The sequence below is a fragment of the Cupressus sempervirens genome, chromosome 3, assembly GCF_028749045.1.
Source record: "Cupressus sempervirens isolate cs-2001-9-10 chromosome 3, ASM2874904v1, whole genome shotgun sequence".
Taxonomy (NCBI): Eukaryota; Viridiplantae; Streptophyta; class Pinopsida; order Cupressales; family Cupressaceae; genus Cupressus; species Cupressus sempervirens.
Genome location: NC_143120.1, coordinates 347,331,229 through 347,339,081, shown reverse-complemented (window position 1 = coordinate 347,339,081; position 7,853 = coordinate 347,331,229).

The window sequence follows — 7,853 nt, the reverse complement described above, 5'->3', positions numbered from 1 at the left end:
CATTGTCTACCATTTTCTCAATGTGTGTCGACCATTTAACCAACTATTTCCTATTGTGGATTTGCATAGGAAGGTGTGTTTCACCTACATTTCACATTATCACTTGTTAATCCCATGTAATTTTCCAACCTAGATTGGACTATAATATATTATTATTCTACACAATTTTCTCTTCTCTAGTCTAGAGACTGGCATTTCTTATTGCTGCCAAAGTTTTAGAGTGTTGAGCGCATTGCCCATTGACTTGTGGACCATGGTTTTCATAAAAGTCAAGTGATTTCAATTTATTTTTTATGTGGATAGTGGTAATGGTACTAGTTATTTTTTTAGTTTTATTTTCTAGTGTCCACTAGTGACTGGACACCTCACATGCTAAGATAGCCTATGGGTTTGCAAATTTTATTGGGTAGTACCATAGACTATAGTATCCTAGTAGTAATACCCTTTTTATGAGAATGATTCATATTATTGTTAAATTATATGTAGTATAAGTAGTCTACTATCACTGTTCACAGCCTTTGACTCATCACTATTTGATTATTTTGTTCAACAACCAAGTTGATTTATTTTTTGCAGCCTTTATCAATTTGCAATGTCAAACAAGAGTGGGGGGAAGGGTTCTAGTAAGATCCCCAAAATACAAGAGAGGTCATCATTACCAAAACCTAGAACCATATCTACATATTTCGGTGGTGAAAATGTTGGCAACCTACAAGATTCACAAGTTTGATCTCCAATACTTATTGAAAAAGGAGATTCATCACAAGTTGGAGACCATATTTAAGAAGTTCAAGTTAGTGAACCTGATATCATAGTCAAGGATAAAATTGAACATGATTTGGAGGCACTTCCCCTAAGTAGGGAGTCATAAACTAATATTATAGACATGGAGTTGATTAATAACCAGTCAAGTGGGAAAACCAAAAGTGATTCCATAAATCATGTTCAACAAAAGGAGAAAAGAAAATTGGAATAAAAAAAAAGATTGATCTCATTGGGATCTATCCAAAAGGAATTTTCAATTAGAATGGGTTGAAAAGTACTAGTTCATTGAACTAGTGGTCAATCCAATTGATGGCGAGCCTCCTATAGATTGCAAATGTAAGATTTGCATAGAGATAAAAAAGAAAGAGAAGAGGTTACAGCTTAAACTTGATACAATAGAAAAGCATGTTGGTAAAGTTTATAAAAAGGAAACTATAGATGGAGTTGAAAAATCCATGCTAACTTGGAAAAAAAAGGGAAACTGTCTGCATATTAGGAATTCTGAAATATATGAGTTACACAAGCAATTATGCGAGAATCATTTTGCAGTAAGATTTCGTTGGGAAAGCAATGGAAGGGAAAAGCATGGGAAAAGTAATTCAATTAAGTGTGGTCTTTTATATTTTGAATAGAGGATGTCCTATGACAAGATGCCCTTCAATTACTATATTATTGCACTTTTTTAAACTTTGAAACTATTTGAATAGTCATTGGTCAGTAAACAGTGAGTGGGAATGGACTAGTTGTCTTGCACAGGTTAAAAAAGAAGAGATGAAGGAAAAAAATAAAACACTCAAATTTCATTGTATTGTCTCTAGATGAAGTTACAGCAATTGATAATACTTCCTAGGTGTGCATGCATGTTTGTACTATAAATGATATTTGTTGTCAACCCTTTCTACTATCTATTGCTAAATTAAATTGTAGTATGAAAGCTAAAAATTTATATGATTTATTAAAGAGTACTATAATTGAATGTGGAGGTTTGGATAACATGGAGATTTCCAAAAAAAAAATTGTGTGTTGGAGTGGATGGAGCTACGATTATGCAAGGTCATAAAGGCAGTCTTTGCAAAAAGATCAAGAATGATTCGGCACCCTAAGCTATTCCCATTCATTGCATGGCCCATTGAATGAATCTAGCTTTTGGAATTGTCAGCAATTTTGGATGTGTAAATAAAGTGGAATATTTGATCAAATAGATTTACTAATACTTTTTTTGAAATCCAAAATGATTCTAGGAATTTCAACACTTTTCTCAAGGACTTACTGATGGGAGGAAGCTTCTTAAAGACAATGATACCATATGGATCTCTTTGGATGGACCAAAGCATTGAGTATTCTCTGAATATTTTTCATTTCTTGGACTAATCCACTCTGTGTGAGATAGATTCCCCTAGCTATATTCAAGTCTAACTAATGTTAAGATACTCTTAAATTTAGAAGCTATTCTCCCCATGCTACAAGACATGAGAAATATCATAAAAATGGTTCAACAAAGAGCTATGTACATTGCAAAATATTATAAGCTACGTAAAATGACATGTAGTAGCCTAGATACTATGTATCGATTACTACTATTAGATGAATCAAAGTTTGCAAGGTAGATAGAAATCATAGGTTTGAACTATCCTGGGAACTTTTTACATATTGGTGCAAATGATGAGGTATGTCCCAAGGTACATGGAGTTAACATACCAATGTAGTACTATGCCCATGTCAACCTTGACTCTAACCCCAATAAAGAAGGAAGTGAAGTAGAATCAAAAGTAGAGAAGGTACTTTCATGTGTTACAAGTAAAGACTTCAAGAAGATCAAAGTCTCTATGCTTGACTCTATCAAGTGAGTGTTCTACAATATTTCATTAGAAATTAGATTCAAATTCCCTCCAAAGGAACTACTCAAACAAATGTCTATTGTTTTTCCTTAATATTGGTCTCTAAATTGTTTGACTAATTTTCAAAGAAGGATGAAGACTTTGATTCAGCATTTTTGCAAACCTAAAGTAATCGATGGAGTAACTATAAATAGAATTTTAGATGAATCTTGACTAAGAGATCAATCATATTCTTTTGCAAACCTAATGAGGGAACAATATTATCTTATGGAGAATCCAAATGTAGAGGAGTGATAACAAAGCTTTGGAAAAACCTTGGTCAAAGCAATTAGTTAAGAGAGTCAATACTAGAATATTTCAAGATTACCAATTTATGTTTCACAATGATATTGGATTTAGTGGAGGATGAGAGAATTTTCAATACTTTGGGCTTCCTGAAGTCAAAGGTTAGAAACAAATTAGATAAAAATTTGGATAATTGTTTGAGGCTCTATAATTCTATCTATGATGTAGATAGTTTCTCTTATGTCAGAGCTCTCAGCATTTGGAGAAATAGATGTGGAAGAAGAGGGATGGCCAACATTTCAAACCCAAGTGGTAGTAGCAGTGGTGGTGGCAATGGCGGTGGTGGTGGAAGTGGCCATGGTAGTGGCAGTGGTTCATTTCCTAATATTGGAAGCAATGAAGATGATGTTGACATTGACATGCATATTGACACTAATAGTGAATATGAAGAAAACACAATGAAAAATAAAATGTTATATGTAATAAATAATGAGGATTCTGATGATAGTGATGTTGAGCCAGTCTAGGCAGACTGGCAACTATAGCAGCTTCTCAACTTTAAGTTCTAACTTCTACATGAGTCAAGTAGTAGGCTAGTAGCTCTAATCTAAGACTCTATCTACCAATTAATTATGCTTGTAGAAGTTAATTTATAGCCTTCATCCATTTTCCTTTTCTAGATGCTTAAATTTTTTTTAAACATGTTGATGTTACAAACTTACATGTTGAGATTTTCATTGAAACTAGTTTTTACTTTTAGATTCTACACATGCTGAGATTTTCATTGATTGTATTTTGTAAACATGTTGAGATTTTTATTGATTGTATTTTTTAAACATGTTGAAACTTGATATTTTCATTGATTCTATTTTTAATACAATAATACATGTTGAACTTGAGATTTTCATTCATTCTAGTTTTTACAAATTTTAAATTTTAAATTTTCATTGATTCTAGTTTCTTTAAGAAATTGTAACATAATGCATTTAATAGAATAAGATTTATTTTTTAAAATTACATTATAATTTATAATTATAAATCAATTTGTAACATAATATATTTATGAATTACAAACAATTACAACCCTTTACAAATGACTCAATGTCAAATGACCGTGAATTCCCTTTTAGAGATACAAGGGAGCAAAAATAGTTGTAGATCAATTTGTAATTGTATATATAATCAGATTATTACTACATAATACATTATGTGTGTACAATCACATTGACAATTTGCCACATTTCCAATCGTACAATTTTTTCAACTAGAAGTAGGGAAATTTTTTCCATCTGCTCTATGTAGTAATAGTATGCCAGTGTTTGGCTATCCAACTATCCTGATATGTTGTCTCTTGATTCCTATAACAATTAACATTAAAAAAAGTTGAAATTAAATCCAAAATTTTAAATTAAAGAGCAACAAGTAACAAAATGATTATAGTTCTATCACTTATTAAGTTATTACTTCTTAGTGCTATCAACTATGACTATCACTAACAGCAATAGTAATAGTTTGAGAAGATGACCCAGCTCCAACAATGTTCTTTAGGGCACTCCATGTTGCATCATTTGGAAGCAATATTTTTTTGAGATTGTAGCTAAATAGTTGTAACCTTGTCAACAATGAATGCTTTGAAGGGATATTTTTATATGAATCAAGGAATTTATCTATAACTACATTCATTGTTGATAGTGGTTTGATGCAACTTGCAATTATTTCTCGAGTAGTTTCCTCAAGTAAGTTTTATAAATCATAATTCATGGTGTTGCTCAACCTTTTCATGTAATCTTCTTTTCCAATGAATTTACCATCCAAGTAAGCTAGATTTGGTAATCTAACATTTAGCAAGTTTAGTATGTTGTGATTCATCTTCATCAAGTCTCTGGAAGGAAATTTGAGAGCTCCATCTATTTCCATTACTTGTTCACAATCGTGACAGACAAAAAAGGTCATTACAGAGGCATCTAAGTGGTTGTCTATTCCTTTGTTTGCCAAATCCCTATCACTAGATCTTTGTACTTTATTTAAAATTTGTTTAGCCAGATTTGTTAAGGAATTGGTGAAGATACTTCTTTTACCCTCAACATCTTTTTTTATATTTTCAAAGACAAGTTTGAGATTGCTATTTAAATCAAGCCATTCAAAAAAACTATCATTGTTCTTCATTATTTTATCCCAATTTTATTGTTTAATAAGCTTAACCATGTTTATTATAGTATTCTTGACATGATGGTCTTTGGAAGATGTTGTCATATTTTGTGCCATTACATTCTTCATCTTTTTCTTCATTTTAGACATCTCTATTTCACTCTTTTTCTATATTTCCTCTAGTCGCCCTTGCTAATTAGTTACTCTCTTCCTCTCATCCTCAAATTTCTCCTTCAAATCTTGGATTGTCTTTGTAGTAGTTACTTCTTTTTTCTTCTCATCCTCAAGTTTCCTTTTCAAATTATGGATTATTTTCGCAGTGAACTCCTCCTTTTTCTTCGCATTGTCTAATTCCTTCTTCAAATCATGGAGTGTTTGAGTAGACTCCTCTCTCTTCACATTATCCAATTCCTTCTTCAAATTTAGGATTTTCTTTGTAGTTGACTCCTCTTTTTTCTTTGCATCCTCCAATTCCTTTTTCATATGATGGATTGTGTTACTTTTCGCATTAGCACTAAATTTTTTTTTCTTCGTATTCTCCAATTCCTTCTTCAAATAAAGGATTTTTTTTAAGTTGACTCCTCTTTTTTCTTCATATTCTATAGTTGCTTCTTCAAATTGTAGATTGTGTTTTTACTAGACTTCTCCTTTTTCTTCTCATTCTCCAATTCCTTCTGCAAATTATCAATTATCCTTGCCTTAGACTCCTCTTTTTTCTTTTCATTTTCCAATTCAATCTTTACATTATTATTTTTCTTGACAGCAGAGTCTAGGTCAATTTTCAATTTATTATTGACTTGTGCACTACTCTCTACAAACTTGAACAACTATGTAGTAGAGGCTTTTTCATGGTGAATTATTCTTTTGCACTCATCCAATTCTTTAGTCAAATTTTCAGTTGTCCATTCATCTTTTCTTGTTGCATAGTTCTTAAACCTACTGTCAGTTGTTTTCTCCTTGGCCTTCACATTATCAAGGTCCACCTGTAACTTTTCTATTTTCTTTAAGCCTTTTATTTTCCCTCTCCACTTTTAGAAGTGTAGAGTAGATCATTTTTTTTCTCTCTTTTGATATATTGAATTTGTCAATATTTTTCACTTTCGAGAAATCCATTTGAAGACCGATATCTTGTACATTGTTATGATTTATTACATTTTTTTAGTTGATTATTATCTCTAGCCAGGGGCATAACAGCCATGATGTTCATCATTTTAGTGTTTGGATCATATGTTGGAAATATACTATTAGTAGATCCCTAACATTCAGCAACTACATCACTTTCAAAGTCTTCATACTTTTCCTATTTCTTTTTCTTGTTTGATCAAACTTTGATGCAAACTCCTTCAAACTAAAATCTGGATTTGCTGACACAATTGAGTGTTTGAAAGGTGAATTATCAGTTGTAGTGTTGTATTCTCCTCCTACTCCAATTAAACTTACTCCACCTATAATTGTATTTTGAGGATTGCCAACATACTAAAGATGGCCCATTCCAAATCTTGGTTTCTTAGGACTATTTTCATGGTTTTTTAGATAAGCTATTGGTGCATACATTGGTGAAGTAACTGCTAACATATCTTGCATTGTAATTATCACAAATTTTTTCTTTTTTGTACAAGTTTCATCCATGCTAGTGCCAGTACCAATGCTAATGGGATCAAATACAATTGGATTTGAAGATTTAACAAATAATGTGTTGGGATGACCTTCAGAAACATAAGTATAAAGATTTTTGCCCAATTTAGATGAATCATCTTTAATCTATGACTTGCACCAATGGGCCCTATACCTACATAACCCATTTTTGTATCATAGTTGCCCCTTTACTATACATTTCTTTAATAAGACCACTCATTTGAAGATTAACAATATGTCTAGACTTGGTTGACCTAGAATCCTAAATACCTTGAATGTCTCCATCACACTCAAGGTCTTTCTATCTTTAAATATCACTATCACTGCAAGTGCCAAAATCATATAGTACAATTGGCTCTTTATTCCAATAATTGCTGAAAATTTCATCCTCTTCAATTTCCTCAAAACCTGCAAATGTCTTTGGTTCACCCAAATTTTGCCTCATTTTTAAAAAATTAGTCATCTTGGGTTGACACCAAAATTGTGATGTGCATGCCTATTTAACTGCCTTTAGCATAGACCTATTAGAAGGTTGAGATGTTTTCTTATAGAAATTTAAGTATGTTAGATGCTTTGATTTGGGTGACTCTAATATGTGCAATGTCATCATCTGGGATGACAATTCTTTCATTAAAATATTATTCTCTATTGCATGTTTCTTCATCTCTTTCTTAACCTCATCCCATGAATCCTTTTTTTAAACTTTTCTATTAATGGAATCTCCTAATGTTGATATTTTCTCATAGAGTTCCTATAGGAAATTAGTCTTGTTTTCATAATGCTCAATGGATCATAATTCTAGTGACTGACAAAATCAAAGCCAAAAAAAGTTACCAATTCATTTGCCACTTTAAAATTCTTTCTCTCAAATGTGAGGCCTCCAATTGCAAAAGGCAAGGAGGGGGGAAAAAAATTGTTGTCTAGTGAACATTTCATCTGAGATCTCCATCTACCATACATATTCCACTGGAAAAACTCTTTATGTAACATGCATTGGAAGTTTGCACAATTAAACTGTTGAACTATAAAGACTTAAGATAGTGTACTCTTCCATGAAGAACCAGTCAATCAATTGAATTTGACTTCCTAGTTGAATGCAATTTTTACAAGAAATAGGCAATCTAGGCATCGAAGTCCCTATGATTTTTTGGTAATGTCTACAAAATGGTTGTAGTTACTATT